The sequence below is a fragment of the Canis aureus genome, chromosome 16 (genome assembly GCF_053574225.1).
Source record: "Canis aureus isolate CA01 chromosome 16, VMU_Caureus_v.1.0, whole genome shotgun sequence".
Classification (NCBI taxonomy): domain Eukaryota; kingdom Metazoa; phylum Chordata; class Mammalia; order Carnivora; family Canidae; genus Canis; species Canis aureus.
In genome coordinates, this window is record NC_135626.1 from 53,295,801 (window position 1) to 53,321,943 (window position 26,143).

At 39.2% G+C, this 26,143-nt stretch overlaps 1 long non-coding RNA gene across 1 annotated transcript in view; it reads right to left on the minus strand.

The window, feature by feature from the left end:
• The window catches only part of LOC144286925 (uncharacterized), a 38,858-nt gene that overhangs the window by 11,993 nt on the left and 722 nt on the right, over window positions 1-26,143 (minus strand). The window contains exons 2-3 of the long non-coding RNA XR_013354871.1: window positions 6,210-6,384; window positions 2,225-2,279 (exon numbers count right to left, since the gene is read on the minus strand). This is a non-coding gene — a long non-coding RNA (uncharacterized LOC144286925). The remainder of the gene's footprint in view (window positions 1-2,224; window positions 2,280-6,209; window positions 6,385-26,143) is intronic.

A 26,143-nucleotide genomic window follows, 5' to 3' on the forward strand; every position in this document is an offset into this window, starting at 1 on the left:
GTCCTTGAAGAGGCACTATACCTTCTTCCAAATGCACTCCAGGAAGGGGTACATTGTCTCCCAATGCGATCCAGGAGACCCCTACACCAATGTGTGCACTCCGAGGACAGCACCCTCCTTCTCTCCAGGAGCTCACATTACAGCTCTGCTCTGGCAAAAGTCCCACATTTCCAAATCTTCAGAGTGTGAGCTCTACATGCTGTTTGCAAAAAACCTGCGACACTCAGTACCTCTCGCTCCTTAATCAGTCCTCTGAAGAGGATTCCACCTTGTGTAGACTGAGGCCACACTCAACCTCTCTCTATTTTTCTCCCTTTTCTCTCTCTGTGAAAGGATTCCCTCCTCTCCCTGGCACTTGTGAAAGTTTTCCTCTCCCCGAATTCGCTTCCTTGTACCTCATATCTGCCACACAGTCTCCCGCCAGCCATGGAGATCCTTCTCCCAGTCCTTGGATCTATTTCCTGGGTGTTCTAAGTGACCTGACCTCAATACAGCTGTGTTTAAGGGACTAGAAAAGCCCAGAGTCCCCCTAATTCTCTGCCATCTTAATTCCCAACAGAAAGTCTTGGTTAAAGTGCTTTTAGAAGGCCAAGCATAGGGGAGCCCGGGCGGCTCAGTGGTTTAGCGTCACCTTCAGCCCAGGTCCTGATCCTGGAGAGCCAGGATTGAGTCCCACGTCAGGCTTCCTGCATGGAGCCTGCTTCTCCCTCTGCCTATGTCTCTGCCTCTCTCTCCTCTCTGTGTATTCTCATGAATAAATAAATAAAATCTTAAAAAATAAAAAAGAAGGCCAAGTGTATTAGTTCTTTCTGCATTGCAAACGATCCCAAAGGTTCAGTGGCTTACAATAAAGAAAACGTCTATTTTTTTTCTCTCTCTCTCAGATAAATAAATAAATATCTTTTTTTAAAAAGTACTCTTTCATCTTGCCTTGAGCCTATAACACCATCATCCACTCTCCATATAAATGTACCTCATCTGCCTAAATTTGAAACTTCTCTTTGGTCCTTATTAGCCAAATTACCTTGGTCAAATCACCTAACCTCAGGCCCCAATTTCCTCATCCATAAGATGGGGAACATAAAGACCCAACTTATATGACTGCTATGTATAGATAGGTAAGGTAATTTCAGTTATCTGTAAGCCAGCAACTTATTTACTTAAAATAGCTATTGATACACACTAACCAAGACCCTTCCTTTGATCCAAAATTAACTGATATATTGTATGCCTGCTCTGTCCCAGGCACAGTGATGGGGACACTAAATTACACCTGTCATTGAAAACCTCACAAATCATTATTACACAAAGTGATAAACAAATCATTATCATATAAATTAGTAAATAGTATATCTGAGATCTGAATAAGATATTGTAGGCACCCAGATAGGAGGAATTTATAGTATCTGGGAAAGATGAGAAAGGATTCACCAAAAAAAAAAAAAAAAAAAAAAAAGGTGAAACTTAAACTGAATATTCAGAAGGCTGAATAGAAGTACTCAAGACAGGGTGGAAGGGAAAAGACATTCTAGAACATGAATAGCATGTGTGTAACTTGCTAATGCCAGGTAATGTTATTTCGGTAACATCTACAAGAAAGTATGTTAGCTCCCCATGTTGATACTAAATTTGTCCTCATCAGGAATTCGATGGCAGGATGGGGGCAGTTGTAAAATCCTCTCCTAAAAGGAACAGACGAAGCAAGCTTAATGGGATTGGGATAGCCTTTTCAGCCACTTGAAGCTTCTGTTCTCTTACATACAAGGGCTATCATTTGTGAGAGTAGATATTATGGAAAGAGAAAGTTACAGAGTTTCAAACCAAAAAATGGTTCCTCCCTAGAATATTGCACACAACCACAGACTTGCTCTTCTGTGGTAAAGCCATCTTGTTAACTTTAGCATAAGTTTCTCTGTTTGTTTTTTATTCTTATCCCATAATAAAGCAGACAATATAGACAGTTCAACTTGGAGTAAACAGTTCCCCCCCACACACACACATACACACTATTTTAAACAGCTACTGTTCTTCCCACAGGCCTTCTAAACACTCTACTTGATAATGCCTCTACTGGGAATTCCAAACAATAAAATATATGTGAATTATCTTTTAGAAGGAAGTACAGAAAGAAAATACTGATTCTTGTCCATTCTTACTCCCCCTAGTTAAAGAATACTTCCTATACTGCTTCTTGAGTTTCAAAATGGACATTTATTAAGAATACCTGAAAGAAGGTCTGAATGGTGCTCTCAGAACAAGACTCCCTTAATTTCTTCTCCCTGCAGTAGAAATATTTTATTAATACCTCCTCACATTTCCATGATATCCGCACATGACAGAGTACTTTTGCATTCATTGTCCATTTTAATTCTAAAAGTAATCTTGGAAAGAAAATAACACTTTTGCATATGAGCAAATTCTTTCTTCTGAAGGCTTTTCTTCTTGGCCTGTAGATCATGATCTCCATATGTCTCCTACATGGTCTTCCCTCTGTATGCATCTGTGTCCTAATCTCCTCTTCTTATAAGGACATCAGTCATTGCATTAGGGCCCATCCTAATGACCTCATTTAATCTTAATTAATCTCTTTAAAGACTTGATCTCCAAATGTAGTCACCTTCTAAGTACTGAGAGATAGGACTTCAACATACAAATTGGTGGGGACATAGTTCAGCCAATAATATCTATAAAATGGGAGGATGGAAAGGTTTCAGCATGATAAATTATATTAGTTTTCTATTATTGCTATAATAAATTATGACAAACTTAGTGACTTAATACAAATTTATATCTTATGATTCAGCAGCTCCTAACTCCCACATAGGTCTTACCAAGCTAAAATCAAGATGTCAACAGGGCTACATTCCTTATCCGAGGCTTGAGGACAGGATGTGTTCCTCACTCATTCAAATTCCTTGTAGTTGTAGGGCCAAGGTCCTAGTTTTCCTTCTGGCTGTCAACTGAAGGTCATTCCCAGCTTCCAGAGATCATTACATTCCTTGGTTAAGGGGCCCCCTTCCTTCATCTTCAGAGCAAGTAATAAGAGTTGAGTCCTTAACACACTGCATCTCACTAACCCTTCTGTGATCACATTTCTCTCTTTTTAAAGGCTCTTAACTTTATAAAAGAGGTTTGTTTAATTAGATTGGGCCCACCTGGATAACTGGGAAAATCTCCTCATCTCAAAGTCCTTAGCCTTATCACATCAGCAAGTCCCTATGACATATTCACAGATTCCCAGAATTAGGGTATAAACATCTTTGGGGGCTACTATTCTGTCTACCACATAAGTGCTGAATGACAGACAGCTATTATCTCTTTAATGGTTAAAGATAAATTTTTGTAGGCTAATAATCCTATTTAATTAATTAAGTTGATTGGTTCAAATAAGTGGTTGCAACCAGGGAACATTTGGCTAGAGACATATTTGGTTGTCACAACTGGTGGGAGTGAGGGAGCATTCACACTGGTCCCTAGCTGGTTGAGGCCAGGGATGCTGCTAAATAATGCATAGGACAGCTTCCCACAATAAAGAATTATCCACCCAAAACATCAATAGTGCCATGGTTGTGAAACCCTGGTTTTAACTGAATGCTTTGGGGTTTAATTAATCTACGTGGAAATAAAATTTTTACTATGATCAAATGGATTCTCATCAATGCCATAACCAAGTGGTCTCTTTTGTTCCATGGCAGAAAAAAAAATGTTTTATCTTTGGTTGGAAAAAAGTTTAGGAGATGATGTTTTATGATATCCTTATCATTTTTGAAATATGACATAAGTAGATGGTTTATATCCTAATTTTAACCTGGTCTAAGAAAATAGGAATAGACTTATTCTAAACCTTAAATATGTCCATGTATCTATATATATATTTGGTCATTTCTTCACTAAAAACCTAGCAAGGACTAGGCAGGCATTGTTCTAGGCATGCAGGATACATCAGTGAACAATACAAAGTTTCCTGCTCTTATAAGTGATAACATTATAGAGGAGGGAGATAGCCAATGAGGAAAATAAATTTAAAAGTGATAAATTGTGTGAGAAGGGAAAATACCTTGGAAAAAATAGTTCAGAGTCAGAGAGATCAGGGCTGCAGTGGGAAAGGGATGGCAGTGACTTGGGGGAAGCAGGGACCCACAGCAGAGGTATTATATACAGTGGCCAGGGCAGGCCTCCTTAAGAAGTGTAATTTGTCTAGTTATGAAGACCAGCTGCCATCTCATTTTCTTAAATTTATTTGCTAAGTATTTGCAAATTATATTTGTGAGGCATAAACACTGACATAGCTTTGCATGTCTATTGAATGAGAAAAATCAAATGGAGGAGAGATGAACCCAACAAAATCAGCTCATCAAGCTCAGAGCTTGAAACTTGAGCCCTTGAGTTACAAACTGCTTTTCTTTCCTTGAAGTCACTCTGCCTTCTCACTATACTCCAGTGTCAGGAACAAACAGGCATTATGCATAATGAAACTACTGACTATGGAATAACCCCAGCCACTCCACACTCAAAAAAAAAAAAAAAAAAAAAGACAAGACAACAACAACAACAAAAAAACAGATCTAAGGACAGTTCAGGTGAATTACTGCTGAGCATATTATTTGTTGGAATAATCCAATGTGCATTATGCCAATTGCATTCCATTTGTCATTTAATTTGAGTGAAGTGAAACAGGAAAAAGCATTGATTTAGTGGTTGTACATACCTTCGATCCTTTTCAAAACTTTTAGCTGCTACAGAAAAGTTAACCTAAAATATTATTAAACAATTCCTTTTTAAACATACTGGTCTAAGTCAAAAACTCTAATTTCTGCCTTTAAATAATGATTTCAAAGTTGAAATAACCAGTGACTTCCTGAAAGATTGGTAGTTCCTAAATTGCAGTATGTCCTGAATTCCCAGAGTTATATTTCTCCATAATTCTTTTTGTTTCATTTTAGTTCTTTTATTAAGTAATTATTTATCTATTTTAAAGAGAAATAGGGTGAGAGAGAGAGAGAGAGAGAGAGTCGGGAAGGAGCAGAGGGAGAGAGAAGAATCCCAAATAGATTCAGTTGAGTGAGGAGCCCCACACAGGGTTTGATTCCATGACCTTGGGATAATGACCAACCAAGAGTTGGACATTTAACTAACTGAGTCACCCAGATGCCCCATCATTCTAGTTCTGGTTACAAATATTGGTCCTTGAATATTTTGAGGAGACAATTCTATAATAAAACAAAAATTCAATTTAGAATACAATTGCGTTCCTTGCTTTAAGCTGCATCTGAATAAGAGCATGCTATGAAGCATGCTATGAAGCAAGTTAAAACTTGTTGTTGGATTTGATGCTCAACAAATCAAGGAAACAAATCAATATTTTCTGAATACAGCCTGGGGGAGAGCTATAGAAACAGAAGGAATGATATTCTCAGCTTTCCAGGGAGTCCATACAACACAGTGGGAGCAGACATTTAAAAATTAACTTTCTCCAAACATCTTTTTATGGCTCATTTTGAAAATAGTTCTGGTTACACATTATCCTGCAGTTTGGCTATTTTTTTTAATATTCTCCCTCTCCAAATTCATTCCAGTGGGAGCTGCCCATTGGCAGTGGAGGTCCATGATTATCTCACTGTGTATAATTCATTTAGCAGCATAATGTGCTTCTGCAAATGCTGCCACAGCACAAAGAGAAACTGCCAATGTTAGCATTCCAGGGTCATGCAACCTGCCCCACCAGGAACTGTCATTTAGAGGAGACCCCTCCAACAAGCTTTCTCACACTCTGTGCTAACCTAATGCCACCCAAATGTCTCTGGGTGGCAGCTGCTAACACTTCTTCTGTAGGAACAGAAGTGCAGTGACCTAACCCCTCTCCTGCTGTGCTACTCAGTGCCAGGTCCCTGAATAGCAGCATCAGAGACATCTGGGAGCTTGTTAGAAATTCAGGCTCTTGGGCTCCTCCCCAGACCTACTGAATCAGAACCTGCATTTTAACCAGATCTCTAGATGATTAGTGTGCACACTGAAGTTTGAGGAGTTCAACTCCACTGGCTGGAAGCCAAGAATGCCAGAATTCTTCTCCAGTGTTTTCTGAGCTGTCACTATCATTGCTGGTTTTTATAAGCTCTGGGTTTCTGCCTACATCATGGCAGTTATTGTTTTTTTATGTCTAAAACTTTCACATATCTCTCTCACCTGCACTCTATCATACAATAAGGTACCTTTATATTTAAAACCTGTTTTGTGGGATCCCTGGGTGGCTCAGCGGTTTGGCGACTGCCTTTGGCCCGGGGCGCAATCCTGGGGTCTCAGGATCGAGTCCCGCATCGGGCTCCCAGCATGGAGCCTGCTTCTCCCTCCTCCTGTGTCTCTGGCTCTCTCTCTCTTTCTCTGTGTCTATCATAAATAATAAATAAATAAATAAATCTTTAAAATAAATAAAATAAACCCGTTTTGTCCTTGTCTTTGACCTTGCACCATTCAGTGGCTTTTGGTGATTAAGATGATAGTAAATGAATACAAACAATTGCTTTTCCACTTTCTTTCTAGATGCTCAGAGATACTGTTGTAGAGAACTATCATTTAGCCTTCCCAGCATCCTGTACCACTTCCTTGCATCCCAGCCCATCAATCTTCCTCTGGGAAACCACTCTTCTCCATTCTCAGGCCCTATGATTCAAATGTCCTGAACAGCCTGCTCCTCAGCAGCCACATGAGAGCTTTCACCATCATGGCCTCTTTGTTCAGGCAGCCCATGAATTCCAAGCCAGGGCAGGAGTGCCAGCCACAGCATACCTGATGGGATGAAGTGAAGGAGGCAAGCTCTTCTCTCTATGACTGCTAAGCTGGTAAAACTGAAGCCTGGAGCTGCCTGTGGCCATCTGCTTCCTCTTCCTAAGGAAAGCCTGACAGAAGCTTTCAGAAGCCATTGCTTGAATACTTGAAACATCCTGCAGAGATCTGTACCCCCGCTGTAAGCAAGGGCAGACATTCATGGCAGTGAGGCCAGGACTTCTCCTGGTTCTTCCAAAATAAGGCCCTCTTGTGGTTAGAAGAAAGCCTGAGATGAATGTTAATGCTGTTTTTCCTGTAATTGGTTGGGGGCAGGGTTGGGGGGGGGGGGGTGTTCCTGAGAGCCCATTGTTGTGAGTGCTCTTTGGTTTTAATAGGAAACAGTCATCCCTGGCCAGTACTGCCAGCAATATACCCATCCTCCAAGATCCTCACTCAGTCTCCTTCCCAGAAAACCTTTCTCCATATATTCTTAGTCAAATTAGAGATGTTGTGGGTTGGCACATTGCTTAGACAGCACTTTTGCCAATATGTCAGTACCACGGTCTACAAACCCCAGGTGAACAGCATTCTGACACTTAATCACCTGGGATATACCTCATGCATGATGAATTATACCCAAACACACATACATGGGCAGATCACCTGCATGGAGTCTTTTCAAGCCAGAGGACACCCCGAGTGTATCAGCAGCTGGACCTATGGATCCATGTTGTGTCCACCACAAATCTTTTAGGTTCAACTAAACATTCAGACTCACAAGACTACCATAGGCCAGGCTCGACATCCATCTATTATGTTAAAGGATAAAAACCAGAGCTTGCCTAAGGGCAGCTTCAGGGGTTTTGTATGTGCAATAGTCCTTGAAGCAATCTAACAGCTCAGATACAAGAAGATGAGACTCACATCAGATAGGTACAGGATCTACCATGGCCTAAAACCTGCTAATCCATAGGATCCATAGTTTCCAAGTTCCCTGCAGATGTGTGCCCAGATATGAGTCCCAATTCTTAAAGACACTCAAAGCATAGCTTCCCTATCAAGTATTTATAGTCCATTCATAACCCTTCTAGTCCAGATGCAATTTGCCAAAGATCATTTTTAGCACAAGCAATCCTGCCTAGAAACATAGTTGACATTCTGTCATTGTCAAGTTACCAGGGGAACTAAATTAGCAAATCATAGGTCAAATTCTCATTCCGAAAGCGAAAGAGTTTTGTTAACCACTTATCTAAAGAGTTAACAAATTCTCATTCGGAAAGCAAAAGAGTTTTGTTAACCACTTATCTAAAAAGTTAACAAAGGAAACATCCTCAGAAAACATACAGGGATCCCTACAGAGATAAAGGGGCCCCATAGTTCAGATGGATACATTGGCAAAGAAATTATGTAGAAAACAAATACAAGCATAACCAGTTTCTACTTGGAAGAGTAGGACTGTTTCAGTGATGGGATCAGGGTTCTCCTGTTTGCGGTGCCATGCATAGACTGCCCCACTGCTGAAGTATAGATATAGCTGTCATCACTAGACATGCTTAACCAAAGAAAACAAAGGACCGATATTTTTTTTTTTTTAAAGGACCGATATTTTTATACCAATTTATCAACCCTTTTTATAAAAGCTGAATTGAAGCCCAGAGAGATATCTTTTGTTTGGTTGGCTTTGTTTGTTTTCCGAAAAATCATGGAAATAGGTATAAGAAGGTGTCCCCTTCTGGCATCTGTGCCAATTGGACCCAGACTGACATAGCCAAGGCTGATTTCCACATATACAGTGCAATATCCAAGGATCCCCCATAGTGTTCCTCTAGTGTGTGTCTGTATGTGTGTGTGTATGCAGTATGCATGTGTACTTGCACACACATAACAGTGAAAAGAAGCCCACCAATATCTCGACTTTCCCAGTTTAGCAAGAAACTAAGAACAATGTGTATTGGGCTTTCTTGGAAATACAGTGGCATTGAAAGCTATCATTTAGTTATTAAATTGTCGCAAAATGTGGCAGAAAATCTGAGTTGTCCAACATATTATGGGTAGCAATACTAAGTGCTGCCAACACCTACAGCTACCTCACAGCATAAATATCATATTCATCTAAATTAACATTACCAACATCAAGTCATAAATGTTGGTCATATTGCCATAATTACCTCCAAATCCCATCGTCATTAAGCACCCTATACCTTGAACCACAAGACCACTATTATTTAAACTATAGTTAATATAATCTAGAACCACAAAACTACTAATGCCTAAAACTATATAGTCACTATCACCAGAAACATATGTCCAGTAATACATAAGTTAGCGATTTTCACAATAATGTTATTTAACAAATGAACTCAAAATGAAATTACTTTAAAGAAAAAGAAAAAAAATAAAGTGACTTTAAAAGGTAACAATATACTTTTGCTCATGATTCCACAGATGGATGAGACAGTTCTTTTGGTGTAGCCTAGGTTTGACTGATCTCAACCCAACTTGTTCATTGGCTGCAATCAGCTGGTAGGTTAAGTAGGAGCTGGCTGGTTGAGGATGACTCAGCTCTACCAAAAATGATTTGCTACTTTCCTGCAGGCTAGCCCAGGCTTGCTCATATTAAAGGAAGGGGGATACCAACATGAACAGTAATACATTGGGCTTCTTGAGGTCTAGGCTTAGAAATAATATAACATTATTTCAGTCCTGTTCTGCTCACCAAAGCAAGTGGGAAGGTGAACTCAGATTCAAAAAGGGAGTGGAACACACTCTACTCTTAATGGCATGAAAGTTATTGCAAAGTCCCACTGTAAAGGATATGGGTCTAGGGATGTATAGAGAATCAAGGCCATTTTTGTAACCAACCTGCTGAAGATAACTTGAAACAGTACCACATATACTTGGAAATACAAGTGACACCAACAGTTAAAGGTACAAGACCCATCCAGTGCCACTGTCTTTTGGTCACAAATATAAAACACCATAAGCATGTCACCATCACATGCTTAATATCACCCAGAAACAATTACATCTTAACCCAGCACCTTCATCAACTACCTCCTATGTAGCACAATGTTACAGATTAAGACACCTAAATCCTAGTCTCCTCTCTCATTAGGCTCTGGTAAATAAGTCATATAGTGTCAGGTTATCTCTGTTCCCCATTAAGTTATAACCTGTGCAAAGAAACTGATAGTCTATTTCAATTGTGTTTATTTTTTCCAATTCTCCCAAAAGTAAAAGAACATTTTTAATACCACATCCTGACAAAGTGATCCCTTAGAATTTATGCTAAAAAATATAAATTAACTTCTTTTGTTGTTCTCCAAATTTTTAAATATTTAAGTGTGGTTTTTGGAATGGTCATCCTAACAGATAACGTGTCAACTTCCGTCCTGTGAAAGAATCAAATATATTTCATTGGGAAATCTTCCATGAGTACATTTCCCAGAATCATGTGTTTATTTTCTTGATAAATAAATGTACTACTTTGGCTAAGGTTCCTGGGAAGAAGGAGAAAATTAGCAAGGTTGAATAATTACTGGTCATTACTGAAAGAATCAGAAATTATTTACAAACCCACATAAAGTGAAATATGTTATACCTAGTGAAATAATAAACTAGGCAGAAACTCAAGCTTAATGTGTTCTAGGACATGATTTTAGAAGAGCCAATAATTTCCTGTGAGCATTCACACGATCAGGAGGTCTAGTCTTAAAGGGACCTACTTGTCCATACTCAAAGATGGACTCTTGGAGAAGCGAAGATATGAGGGCCTTCTCAAAGACCTCTGTATGGAAGGCCGGCAGCTCCAAACAAGCCAAATATCCTTCTGCATCTAACAGATGGGATCACCAAGAGCCAGTCCTATCTGTACCTCCAAAACTGGTGTGACACTGCCACAGTTAAGTACCAACTGATTGGGCCAAAGAAGCTATTCCTCAGAAATAAGTTCATATTCTCAAAAAAAAAAAAAAAAAGTTCATATTCTCACAGGTCAAATAATACAGATAGCAGTGGAAGATGGTAGCATATTTTGCTTAATTTTAATTTTGTTTGTCCAGCAATGCTGCTGTAATCTATATTGGTGTCCATTTAGATTTCACTGTGTGGCATTTGCTGCCTCTTCTTGGGGGCAGGAGGAATATAATGTGTATTGTTGGGGCATCAGTGAGTGGCCCTTCAAACTATGAGTAAAAGTCACAGAGGTAGGAGACTAATTTTTTTAATATTTTATTTTATTATTCACGAGACATAGAAAGAAAGGCAGAGACATAGGCAGAGGGAGAATCAGGCTCCCTGCAGAGAACCTGATGCAGGACTTTGATCCAGGACCCTAGAATCATGACCTGAGCCAAAGGCAGATGCTCAACCACTGAACCACCCAGGAGTCCTGGAGACTAATTTTTTAAAACTGTTTCCACAACTATGATTTCAGACCCACACTACACCCAGTCATGTTCTATTAAACTCCAATTATAAAAATTCAGTCAATGTATGAGTATTGCACACATACTTAATACCTGGAATTGTGCTAGGCACTGTGGATACTGCAGCGTAAAACAGGCAAAGCTCCTACTCTAATATATATTCAAACAAAGAAGTCAGGTAACAAGTGGGAAACACATAAATGATGAAAGAAATTACAGCTTGTGTAAGTGTTAAGAAAGAATGGGGACACCTGGGTGACTCAGTCCATCAAGTGTCTGACTCTATTTCAGCTCAGGTCATGATCTCGGGGTTGTGAGATGGAGCTCTGTCAGGCTCTGCCCTCAGTGGGAAGTCTGTCTGCTTGAAGATTCTCTCCCTCTGCCCCTCCCCCCATATTCTTGCTCTCTCTCTCTCTCTCTAAAATGAATAAGTCTTAAAAAAGAAAAAGTTAAGAAAGAATGAACAGAGAATGAGGATGGAGAATAATGAGAGGCAGGAGGGCAGGCCAACCTATATTCAGTAGTGGTCAGGAAATAAATCTAGAAGATGACATTAGAGCCAAATTCCAAAGGATGAGAAGGACTCAGGCATGCAAAAACCTGGAAACCTGGAAGAACAAAAGAAATCAGAAGTGTGAAGTACCTAAGGAAGAAAAGAAGCTACTCTACAATGTGTCAGAAGGCAAATGTGGCCACGGCTGCAGATTTGTGGGGACATAAGCATGAGATGGCATCAGAAAGGGACATCACAACCAGATGATGCAGAGCCACAGAAGAGACTGCACAGTTTATTCTCAAAGCAGAAAGAAGCCACTGAAAAGCTTTGAACCAGGGAGTGGCATAATCTCACTTGCATTCTTTTAAAGATCCATCTGGTTGCTGGGTAAAGAGCGTATTATGTCTATATTATTATATTCATTTATATGTTCTGAAAAGTACCAGTATATCAACATAAATGCCCCAGAGTGGTATTAATCTGAGCAAAAGACCTACAGATCACCTCACCTCCATATAATAAATATTGCCTGAAATCATTGCCAAAGGCAGCATGCACCACACTTAATCAGATGTGTTAATTTTTAATTTGATGCTTGAGCTCCTCCTTGTGGCTGTATGGTTGCAAGCTCCATGGTAATACTAGTTTCCATATAGTGATTAATGACTGGCAATCTTTTCTTTTTTCAAAATCTACCTTTATTAATAAAAAATGCAATATCTAAAATGTGAGCTTGAAATTTAATTAGTTCATTTTTAAGAATGAGCTTATTATCAGCTTGCAGTCGGTACTTGTATAATATGTACTATATGGTATAGGGTATGATATAGTTACATTCTCATTGAAACCTGTTTTCTGTAACATTCTTGCCAACATCTGGTACAAATTAGAGTAAGATATAAGGTATTTTCCTTCCCTCAAAAATAATTCCATCAAATAACAGGATGTCTTTAACAAATCCGCAGCAACAGAACAAAAGGAATAAATCTTGACGTTCCATTCTCAGAGTAAAAAATGAAGTGGGACATATTTATCTACTATGGAAGATGTGAATAAAAATAATCATTCTCTTCATTCATCACCATATATAGTTGGTGACTGACAACTTGAATTAAAGAGAACCCCAACCACTTGGGCATTAGGGACTTCCTAACTGTTGAATCCCTTACTAAATAAGAATTACAGCTTTGGAAAATTGCTCTCAGAAGGCACATCCGTTCCAAAAAAATCTCATTTTCAACCCATTTTGATGTGTAGAAAGCTTTCATGCCATGAGATATCCCATGCAGATGTGAACCAGAGGGAGAAGAAAACCTGCTCAGCCCTGGAGAGCTGGATGTTTTACCTGAGGACGAAGTTAAACCTTTACTGCCTTAATTCTCTGTATCTCTTCTTAGCTCTACTTATTATTCTCAATGTATTTCCAGTGTGTTTAGAATTTCCAAGTAGAAGCACCTGGGCTGGTGTATAATGAAGAACACTGGGAACTACATGGGGCCAGTCAGCCAGAAGGTAATCATAGTAATGGCACCATCCCTTGGACAGGCAGGAATATTGTGATAGATCATGTCTGAAACCTAAAAAATGTGCTCAAAGCATGAATGACACTCAGTGACTAGTCAAGGTGGAAAACACATTAAACTTCGATGAATGTCACACTCCTTACATGCAGCTGACATAATCCACTGGACTACCCTGAGTGTGATCCTTACAGAAAATTGTACTTAACACAAAGACCTGCTTTGAAATAGCAATAAAGCAAACTGCTACAGAATTCTGTTCCTGGTCCCAACTCATAAGGGTGGGAGCAACCTAAAGAAAAAATAGAAGTGCCTGCAATTTCTTGCAAATGAGTAACTATAATTATTAGAAATGCAGATAAGTATTTCATGATGCAACATTGCTTGATGATGTATGAAATGTAGAACATTTCGTCATAGCCATCACATCTTTTTGCTGTTAGTGTCAAAGAGTAAAAGCTCACTAAAAGAAATGGAATCAATTTTGTATAGAGTTAGTTTACATAACAAATTTTAAAAATGCAAAAACATTTGCAACAAAAATAAAATGACTGAACACAGAAATATTCAAGAGTTAAAATGAATGTGCTTCATCTAAAATGCATAATAATTTAAACTTATCGGAAATATAAAATTAAGATGCGAGTGATTGCAGATAACTTGACTAGAAAACATAAATGCTCTGAATAATAATATATAAAAGAATACAAAAATTCAAAGAAGGGGTTTAAAACTATAGTATCACATGTAGGCTGTTACACACATGATCTCCAACATAGTTTAAATCAGGATCCTTTTGGTGTAAATGATAGGAACTCAACATAAACTAGTGAAACTATTTTTTTCATACCTAAGAAAGACAAGGATACAAGGATGAAGAGTCACAGAGAAATAGAAGTTGTTCTCTTGCTCTTTCTCATTTCTCTCTCTCTTCTGCTCTGCCACTTTCTTAATTTCATCCATCACTTTCTTCTGCTACAGACACCTTACTGTTTGTGGCATGGTTTGGGGGTAGAAGAAACACAGATATTCCTTGTTTGGGAAACCCACAGACAGAGTTTTTCTCTCACAATGCCTTATATTAAATCTACGGAGAAGACTTCAAGGTGCCCAGTTCAGGGCACATACTCACCCCTGCACCAATCCTCAAAGCCTGGGTGATAAAATAGTTCGCCAATTCTGGATCCTTGGTAGCTTGGTTTGGGGTGAGGGTGGGGCAAGAGGCAGGGAACTAGGTATGGCGACTTGGAATTCTTCAACACACAGAGTACTCAAAGGAAGGTGCTACTGCCAGAAAAAGTGGGCAGAGAGGGGAAGAAGAGGAGTAGCTTAGAAGAAAAAAAGATATCTACCATAGTGTCACTATGTGAATTGATTACCAGCTTTAGAAAATTGATTATAGGGTATAAGCCAATGGCAGAGGTAGGGAGGAGTGGGAGGCAGAGGATAGGAGGAACAATAGGGAGGCAGAGTTCATCTCAAATACATAAGAACTTCCTAACAATTTGAAGATAACAAAGATGCATAAAGTAGTAAGCCACATACTTCCAGAAATAATTCAATTCTCAGCTGGAAGACAATTCAGCAGAGATGCTGCAGGGGGAATGTAAGTTTCAAATGAGTTGAAGATGAACCCAAACAACAGTAACCTTGAACATTTATGATTCTGCAAATTATGATATATTGAGATTTATCCTCAGAGACCTCGTTGGCTATTAGACATTTTGGTTCTTAGGGTCAATTTTCTGGTGGAGAACAACTAGTAGTCCATGAGTCATACCTGGCCCACCTAGTATTTGTTAAATATTTAAATAATTACCAACACTCCAAACTCTTGGAAAATTCATATAAAGCTTTGATTTTATAGCCTCTCTTGGAAAAACTAGACGTGTATTAGCTGTAAACATGATTGACTACACCCTTAGCACAAAGTTCCTGTTCTCCCAATTTCTAGTTCAACTCATTTATTTACACTGCCTCTCTTTCTCTGATTTATATTTCATTTTGCAATCCCTGTATAAACCAAAATTAACACTATTCTCTACTCTGACTACCACAGCTTTATCCTCTTTTTCTGTTAGACTGATCTAGATTCCACTGACCACAATCATACACTTTAACAATTATTGCAAAAAAATAACAATAATAACAAACATAAGAAGTATAGGGTAACACTTACCGAGGGTTCATTCTGTGCACTGTACTAATGCTGTAATATACTATGTTAATCAGTATAGACAAGGCTTCCACTGCTGCAACAATTCCCAATCTCAATGACTTAACACAGAAAGGTTCATTTCTTGCACGCATTTCACATCTAATAGGGATTAGCACAGTATTTTAATCCACATAATACTCAGGTACCCATCTGACCAAGGCTCTACTATTCTGTGGTTTCTTTTTTGATTCTCTCAAATATTTAGTAGACTTTCTCTTTGATTGCCAGAAATTCCATGGACCAACATCTGCATCAATAGTTCTTTGTGAAGCATGCTTTCAGAAAATATTCTATTTTCCAGGCTTTCCCCTAGAACTCAAAGTTCATTAGAATTTGATCTCCTCAAGTTCTATCAGATGTCAGTACTGCCAAACATTTTGCCACTACATAACATGGATTGCCACTCTTCTGACCTCTGAGATCACTATCCTTAATGCCTTTTGTCCAACCCTTAGGCTAATATTTAAAACATAAATATTTTATGCTTTTATTACAACAGCATCCTACTTCCTGTAAGATCTGTATTATTTACAATAGCTTAAGCTTATGCTGCAGTAACAAGTCATCCAAATTTTTAGTGGCTTGACATTGGAAAAGTTTATTTCTCATTTTTGCAACCTATCTGATCATAGTAGCCAGGACTCTGCTCCACACTATCACTCAGGGACCCAGGCTGACTAAAGCTCTACCATCTTGTAGCTTTGCCACCTATAATATGCTACCTTCTCAGCTGTCACAGCAAGGGAAGACAAAGACTAGTGGATTAGTCATCAACTTTTTAATGCCTCACTCCAGAAGTGACGCACAGTACTTTCACATTTCATCAGCCAGGAAATGACACCTAACTGCAAGTGTTGGTGGGAAATCTGAGAATAGATAGAAACGTTAGTGAGTACCAGTCTCTTTGCCTCATTATCCCACTTAATTCTTCTTCCACAATTCTTTCAAGTATCATTATCCCAGTCTACAGATGAAGAGACTGAGACATGAAGAAGTTGAATGAATTATCTAAAGACAAGGCTAGTAAATGGAAGATGCAGGGTAAGATTCCAAAATGAGAAACCAGGTAGAGGAATCGTAACCTAAACACACTATCTACATCTTTTAGGTACTTCTAAATTTATTCATTTACCAAAAATTCATTGATTTACCTCACAGAAGTCCAGATTTCACCACCATAGTGTGATTTTGCACAACTCATGACTTCAGTCTCACAGGACTTATTAATGTGAGAATAAAAAATACCCACAGAACTTCAGTTTACTTTCCTGTGATTAAAGAAAGTGGACTAGGGGATCCCTGGGTGGCGCAGCAGTTTAGCGCCTGCCTTTGGCCCAGGGCACGATCCTGGAGACCCAGGATTGAATCCCACGTCCGGCTCCCGGTGCATGGAGCCTGCTTCTCCCTCTGCCTATGTCTCTGCCTCTCTCTCTCTCTCTCTCTGTGACTATCATAAATAAATAAATTTTTTTTTAAAAAGTGGACTAGTAATTCTCAATGCTCCATCCACCTCAGGTACTAGTGATTCAATTCTTAGGCCAGTGTGAAATTAATTCAGAACTCAGGTATCAGCCCTCCAACTGTGCTACTTCATTACCCACAGAATCTTGGTGGCCTGGGTGACATGATGTGCAAAAGGTGATCAGCATTATCAGTGCTTCTTCATACTTACAAAAAAATTTGAAATGTTTTATTTCTCCTTCTTTTATGGGGTTAGGCAATTGATATTACTTTCAAGTGGCATCCCCTAGATAAGAAAAGTTAAATTTCCATTGTTTTAGCCCATTTTAAAACTGAACATAAGAAGAGAGGGCAAAGAATTTTTTCTCTCCCAAGTCCTCACTACGTGCTTATGAGGACTTCGGTGGTGAGGGTGTAGAGGGGGTCAGGCATTTGGGTTCCATATGTAGATCACAAGATAAATATCTAGTCCTCCCCCTGTTGTACTTACTCATGTCATCCCCAGTCAATAAACATCAAACCCTTTTTAAATTTAAATGGAAGTCAGCTGTATCAATAGGACTAGTATTACCAATAGAACAACTAGGACTAAGATCATCTGGGTACATTTGGAAATTGGTGAACTGTGCCCACCAGAGGTCTGTTGACACAGAGATGCTGATGAATGTTAGGAGAAAGAAGTCTGGAAAAGATGTAGAACAGAGCCAGGGAGTAGGTAAAAGTCTTCTCAACCTTTATATGAATAGAAGAGGAAACCAAGCACTCAAGTCTTCTCCTACTGAAGAAGCTTGAGCTATAGGATGGAAGGGGCAATTCTGAATCTGAGTGACTCAGAGGCATAAATAGCACTACTTGGGGCCCTGTGACAAAGCAGAGCACAAAATCCAGAAGGAAAGTAAGTCATTCTACTTCAGTAATCTACTGCTGCATAACAAACCATTCCAAACTGAAGAGTGCAAAACAGTAAGAATTTTAACATATCTCATGACTCTCAGGCAGAGGAAAGGCTCATCTTCGTATCATGGTATCTGGGCCTCAGCTTGGAAGAGTGAGAGGGATGGGGTGATTCAGACATTTTGGCAATGGAATTATCTGGAGGCTATTTCATTCACATGTCCAACTCATTTTACTCAAAGTTTCCACTTAACCAGGACTGTTGAACAAAGTACCTACACATGGCCTCTCTGTGAGGCTTGGTCTTGCAGCATGCAGCTGGATTCTGAGAGAGAGCATCTCAAGAGGAAACACCTGGAAAGATAATGTTCCAAGAGAGCCAAGTGGCAGTGCATAGCTTTTTATGACCTAACCTCAGAAGCCACATACCATCATTTCTCCATACTCTGTTAGTCACAGCAATGATTGGCCTGCCTATAATCTATGAGGAGGGACACAAACTCAACTTGATTTAAGTAACATCAAAGAATTTGGAGCCACATTTTTAAATCATCATACATTCTTCCCCACTTTGGCTTTGCCATCTCAAGGGTTGTTGGGCCTCACTTGTGGCAGACACATAATTATTGACACAGTGGCACCTAGCATGAGACTGCCTGGTTTGTAGTCACACTAAGATACACATTAGGAACACCTAGAAATCCTTGAGGAATACCTCATAGGAACCTAAGTTCCTGTGCGAATAAGAAAAGCAAAAGCCAGAGGAACCAGCTTATTCTTAATAATGTAGTTCCATGTGTGAGCACAGGCGGGAGAAATCTCAGCAAAGGGTAGGAGGAACATGCTGTATACTTATGAATTGTCAGAGAAAACAGGGCAACTAAAAGGGGAACCCACAGGGACTCTAAAAGACAGGGACTAATGTACCACTTACTACAATGCTACCCAATTCAGGATGGCTGCAGATTGCAAACTAGATGAGCTATTTTGTTCTGTTGAAATAAGGAAACAAGCTGTGCTTTTCAAGCCAACCCTTTAAGCCAACCTTGAGTCTTCTATAAAGAATTGCAAGCATGATGCTCTTCAAAATGCCAACCACGGATGCTCATGGAAATACAAGTTTCATGTGCACAAGTAAGGAAAGGGCTTTATGTTAGAAATTGGCTTTTCAGCCACACACACACACATACATACACCCTGCCCTCACATCTTTAATAATAAAACAAACCACACAAAATTTATTTCCAAGCACTTGATCATTCTGAAAAATCAGAGGGAATTTGAGCCAAAAGGGAGGAAAGTAACCCTTATCCACAAAGGATAAATATCTGCCCCATAATTTATGGAGAATGCAAATCATCCAAGCAGCAGTCTATTGGCATTGACTGTTATTTCATTTAATTAAATGGCTATACAAGCCTCAGAATGCCATGTCTCCTGCCAGCTGACCCTATTGCCACGACCTTCCCTTCACAGAGTTCAGGGGAACATGATACTAAAGAAAGACATTTCATTTTAAACTAGAGAGAAATATGAATTGGTACATAAGGGAGGTCAGGTGGTGAGGACTTTTCCTTTGACTAATTTGTGCCATCGAAGCCTCTGTGACTACTGTGCATGATAAATTTACATTGTCTCGTTTTTTGTTTTGTTTTGTTTTCTTATTTCAGAGGGCAGTCAGCCTTGTCACTTTTGCATTATCATGTAGCTAAATTTTGCATGAAACGTGTCACTGTGTATGATGTTTTTTAAAGATTACAGAAATCAGCATTTCTTATGCTTGCTTTTGCTACTAAAATCTTGATTCTTGAAAGATTCTGGACCTTCTGAGTATTCATTAAGCACTGGAGTTGTGATCCCATGGTTAGGCTGATTAAGTCTTGGAGCACGTGTAGGTGAAGTTCTAAGGAGAAGTTTCATGCTGGCTTATCTCACCTACCCATAGAACTCAAGGTTCATGGGTCTATACTAGATCTACCTGAAATGAACCTGCACAAAGGCATCTGGATGGCTTAGTCATTTAAGTGTCCGATTCTTGATTTTGGCTCAGGTCAAGATTTCAGGGCCATGAGACAGACCTCCATGTCGGGCTCTGAAGCCAGCAGGGGGCCTGTTTGAGATTCTTGTTCTCTGGCTGCTCCTCTCCCTGTGTTCATGTACTTCTCTCTCTCTCAAATAAATTTTAAAAATCTTTTTAAAAAGTGAATCCACACAGTGTCTGATCTCTCTTCTTTTCTCCCATGACCGCCTCCCTCAGTCTTTTTTTATTATTACACTCATGAATTTTTAAAATAAGTATTTTAAAATACTTGGGCAGCCCAGGTGGCTCAGCGGTTTAGCGCTGCCTTCAGCCCAGGGCATGATCCTGGAGACCCAGGATCAAGTCCCACTGCATGAAGCCTGCTTCTCCCTCTGCCTATGTCTCTGCCTCTCCTTCTCTCTCCCTCTGATGAATAAATAAATAAAATCTTTTAAAAAAATAAAATACTTTTATTCCATTGTATTAATTGTAAAAGGGAATACATTTTTATGTAGTATACAGTATTTCCAGCTTTCTAAAAGATTCCTCCATGCCCCCTCCTAGTTAATATCTTCCCCTGAAAGGTAACCACTGCTCTGACTTTAGTCACCATACATTAGTTTTGCCTATTTCTTGAACTTCATATAAATGGAATTACACAATACAGTTTATACACTGTTGTTTCTTTCATTCACCATTATGACTATGAGTCCTCTGTGTTGTTGAATGTAGCAGCATTTCTCCCTTTCTAATATACCATTGTATGAATATACATACAATAATAGTTTATTTGGAGACGTTCTACTGCTAAAGATCCATTTTACTGCTGATGGTGCCCTCAGGCTTTTTCCTCTATTTGTTATCCTCCTCAGATATCAGCTATAATATCAAAAAAGAGTCAGGCCCTTCTCGAAGCCGAGAGCAATTCCAGGCTCCATGAGGTGAGTAGATGAAGGAGATATATTCAAGCCTTTGAGATCCTATCCTGGAGGATATTTTAAGTCCTTTAGAGTCTTCTAAGTGAAACAACCAAAAGAAGACAAAGCAGCAGCAATAGCATTATTTTCTTGCTGATGTTGACCTCTTTCAAAGGTTAACTTATATGTTCAACTATTGGATATTTTTAGCACCTATTGTATGCCAGATATTTGTTAGGTCCTAGGAATGAAGCATCAAATAAGACAGATAAGGATGCTGTTCTTCTGAAGCTAACTTTCAAAGAAGATATCAGATGGTGATGAAATCTATGGTGAAAATTAAAATAGGACAGTGCAATGAAATAGCCAGAAAAAAAAAAGCCTCTCTAGGAAGACCACAAAATGATAAGAAATAGTCATAGCAAGAGAATCAGAGGGAAGCCATAAGAAGGAAACATATTCTGGGATAGCAGAACAACTAGATTGATGCTAAGTCAAGAATGAACTTGGCCTTCTTAAAGGAAGGCACACTCATAAAGCCAGCATACAGTAGGCAACATGAAAGTAGCAGAAGATTAGATCAGGGAAGTAAGCAGAAAATGGATCATACATGACTTTGTGGTAAAGAGTTAAGAATTTATTCTAAGTATGATGGAACACCATTAGAGGGCATTAAGCAGAAGAGTAACATTGCCCAGGAAATTAAGTGGAAAGTGGCTTAAAAGGAGTCAGGAGTAGAAGCAGAATACCAATGAAGCAGCAACTTCCTCAAAGACAGATAATGGTATCTTGTACTATGGTGGCAGCAAAGGAGGTAAAAACATGAACAGTTCAATATGTTTTGGAGAGAATCAACAGAATATGCCATGGAAAAGAGGTACCATTACACAAAGCAGCAGAGTGTCATTAAAGGTAACACACTCAGTGGCCAACTCTGACTCTATAGAGTTACAGCCACAAGACCCTTCCAACACCATCTCCATGAACCTATTCTCCATCCACATAATTTTGGAATTTCAAAACTGTTACATGTAACCTCTTGATATTGATTTTTTTCACTTAGCACGATTCTCTTCATATCTACCCACAATTGCTGTGTGTATCAATACTTTCTTCCTTTTTTGTCGCTGAATAGTATTTCATGGTATAAATATACCACAGTTTATTTGACCATTCACCCAATAAGAACATGTGGGTTGTTGCAGTTTTTGTTTATTACAAATCAATCTTCTTTGATAATTTGGGCACAGGTTTTTATGTGAATATGTCTTCATTTCCCTGGAATAAATGCCTAGGAGTATAATTGCTGGGTTGTACAGTAAGTACACATGTTTTATATGAACTTGCCAGGCTGCTGTCCAGATTGGCTGTACCATTGGGCATATCCCACTGACAATGTATGAGAGATTGGGTTCTCTGCATCCTTGCCATCATTAATACTATTACTATTTCTAATTCTGTTTAATATATATGTAGTGATATCTCAACCTGCTCTTAATTTCCATTTCCCAAAGGCTAATGTTACTGAACATCTTTCAATAAATTTATTTGCCATATGCATATCGTCTTCACTGAAATGTCTGTTTAAATGTTTTGCCCATTTTAAGTTAGATTATTGTTAATTCTTTTACTATTGATTGTCGAGGGATCTCTACCTATTCTAGAAATAAGTCTTTTTGTCAGATATGTGGTCTATAAGTCTGTTTTATCAATTTGTGGCTTTTCCTTTCATCCTCTTAGCAAAGTCTTTCACAGAATAAATCTTTAATTTTGATGAAAAAAAAGTAAATATGTATCATGCTTAACAAGTTTCTGTCTTCTTATTAGGCCTTATTCAAGACTCCTTTTATACGTTAGGATGGTGGAGAAAAGAATGAAGAACCTCAGGGGGAAAGATGATATTGCCTTACAGTAATCACTTCCACTGGTCCACAACATGCAGAAATTACTCTCATATACACATTATCACTTTATCCTTACAACAATTCTATAAGGGAAGGAAGCAGACATAAAAAGTGAAATTTTACAAATTAAAAAAACTCAGAAATTGAAGGCCATAATGGACTAACACAAGGATTCAATGAGTAAGTAATAATAACAATTAGCAAATTCCAGAGTGCCTGGGTAGCGCAGTCGTTTGAGCATCTGCCTTCATCTCAGGTCCTGGGATTGAGCTCTGGGCCAGGCTCTCTGCTCAGGGGGGAGTCTGCTTCTCCCTCTGCCTCTGCCCCCCCCCCCACTTATGCTTGCTCTCTCTTTCTCTCTCTCAAGTAAATAAAATCTTTTTTAAAAAAAAGTAGTCAGTTCCTAATCCAAGACTTGTACCCATCCTTTTGGCATCTGTCCTCGATATTGTTTTCCTGAGATATCTGCTCTAGTGATCATAATAAATCTTAACTTTTATTGAGTGCTTTCTCTATACCAGCCAGACACTGGTAACTCATGACATATATCACCTCTTTTAATCCTATAATGTAAGTACCATTACTGCAGTCCTTATTTTGAAGACCTGTAAACTTAAGGCTAAGAGAATTTAAGTGACCTTTCAAAGCTATCACAGACGCTAAGTGCTAGAACTAGAATTTCAGTCAAGGCAAACTCACTCCAAAGCCCATTTCCCCAGTCATAATACCAAGCTATTATAGATAGAGCAAGTAGAATCTGTTAAAAATCCCATTTGCCACCTCCAGTGTTAAGTATCTTAAAATAATTTCAAATACTAATATTTTCTGAGACTTTTAACAACACCATACTGATAAATTAATATATAAACACTATGGACATTTTCTTTCTCACTCATGATATTCATTGAAAAAATTATTTCTCAGCTTCTCTCCCAGCCTCTGAAAAATTTCCACAGTGGGAGATCTGATGATTTGCCCTTTTACCATTTGATCCCTAGGAACATCTATCTATAGCCACCGGTGTAATTAAAGATGTGTCAAAACATGAGGGCTGTCAGCAAGGCTGACTTTATTATTTGCTCAGAAAATATAAAATATCCATTATAAAGCCAGCATTTCATGATTACAAATATTTCTTAGAAGCATAATTTAATAATAAGTAACACTAATTCACCCAAATTAAAACAACTATTTGTGAGACCTCCTCCAAGACGTCTTCTATTATTGAACTAAACATTACCTTACTTGTTTTTAAAAATACAATTCAGACTGTTTCTCATTAAAATTTTGTTTTGGTTTTGTAAATCTAGCATCTGCTATTTAAATACATTCCATTAAGTTGTATACCATTTAGAGTTAGAAGAGACACCCAGGACTATATAATCTAAAAGTATCAAGTTATAGTTGGAGAAGCATAGTTCCACAAAGTTTCCTGTGACCAGGGTCCCCCAGTGAGTTGATGACAAAGCCAGGACTATGTATGGTCCAGAACAACAATATTTTACCATCTCACTTTCTGTGTTACTTTTATTAGCATATTAATAATCTCTCTCTCCAATAAAGAAAGTCTAGAAACTTGGTCTCTAATTATATACATAACCTCATATATAACTATACAGACTTTCATATCCTTTGAATCTGGGAAAACTCCTCCAGATCCAGTTCTGATGAGGCTGCACCAGCTCCCTCAGACAGAATGAGTCATTCTGTCACTGTGTTCCCAGAAAGCAGTGTTCACATTTCAACTATAATAGTTATCACATTTTATTCTAATTTACCCTGTTTAAATGTATGCCTCCTCTACAGGACCCAGTTCATCTAGACAAATCCACCTTGTGAACTCAAACATTTTGCATAAAACATGCATTCAGTAAAAGTTTTTATGAATGAATGTGTTATGGAATCAATCAGTTATTAGAGATTGCCTTGTCCACTCCCTGAGCTCAAAGAGACAGAATAATTGACTTATCGGTATCATACAAAAATACTTTTGTAGAAATCAAACATAAATAAAGCAAAGCAGACCGTTGTAAAGATTATTCAGGGGAGGAAAGGGGAGGAGATTGTATCAGACTGTACAATCTGTACCAGATTGTATCAAATAAAAAATCAGGAAATAGAAACCACACAATGATTAAACAGAAGTTTAATATAAAGCATTATTAAACTCAGGAGAATAACTATAAAGATATAAAGAGAACTCTAATTTTAGTATATGTGCTGCCAAAGCGAGCACTGTAAAGAGAACTCTAAAGGATACCTTGAATCAAGTGTGAATCCAGGGAAGGACAGACTTAGAAAAAAGACAAATTTGGCTCCCTCCCCAAGGCTGAGCTTCAGCCTCATCAAAGAAGATGTATGTGGTTGCTGCTCATGAGATGGTAAAGAAGTTCACTGGGTTGCCTGGATCAGGCCTGGACCTGAGCTGCTATGCAAGCCACAACAACAACCTCCACCCCGAGGTACAAGCGGGCTGTGGCTGGTGAGTAGGCAGGCAGAGGGAGTCAAGTACCACTGCAGCCCAAGGCCTGGAGCACACAGCGTCCACACCAGGAGAGCCACAGGAAGCAAAGTTCAGTGGGAGGGCACACAGAAGGAGCTGGGAAGCCACTGGGGGCACAAGGACTGGAGCATGCAATGCTCCCATGGAGGACCAGAACAAGGTGGCTAAGTCGCTAAGGGACCGCCCCCTCCTCCGGTGGTGCACAGCTGGGGCAGAGCAACGTGCACCCCTGACTGACCGCAGCAGGAGCAGGGTAAAGTAAACAAAGCAGCCAGGGGGTGGAGAGCCCCTTCTTCCCGCAGTGTCCTTCCAGCACCCTCTACTGCAAAGCTCAGCATCACCCCACCGAGAAGAAGAAATGCCCCAAAAAGTCCGATCTAGGGCAGCCCCTGTGGCCCTGCGGCTTAGTGCCGCCTTCGGCCCAGGGCGTGACCTGGGATCGAGTCCCACGTAGGGGCTCCCTGCATGGAGCCTGCTCTGCCTCTCTCTGTGTGTCTGTAATGAATAAAAAAAAAAAAAGTCCAATCTCACACCGGAAATGCTGAAGAACAAAAGACAAGAAACTGGTAAGTGGGATCTGATACTCAATAAATAAAAGACGCTTAGCTCAAGTTATAATGTCCTCAGTCTCTGCAGCTGTAAAATGAAGAGAGTAATAGGATCTACCTCCTCATATGCAGCATAAAAGCAAGATAATATGCCCACTTGCTCGGTGACAGCATATGTGCTGATCATAGAACAGTGCCCAGCACGTAAGAATTCAGTCAATGTTGGCTATCATCACTTTCACTGAAAAGCACGACTGGAATCAGACGACACCAGTTCCATTCCCAGCGCGGCTGTTACTGCCTGAGTGCACAGCAAGCCCCCTGCACCGGGCCTCAGTTTCTACCGCTGAAAAGTGGCTTTTTTTCCCACTTTTTTTTTTCTTTTTTAAGAAACTGCTTATTTTCCATCAGCTTTATTGCCATTTTGTGCGTAAGTCTGTGAAAGAACAGCGTAAGGCCCCCGGGTGAGGGTT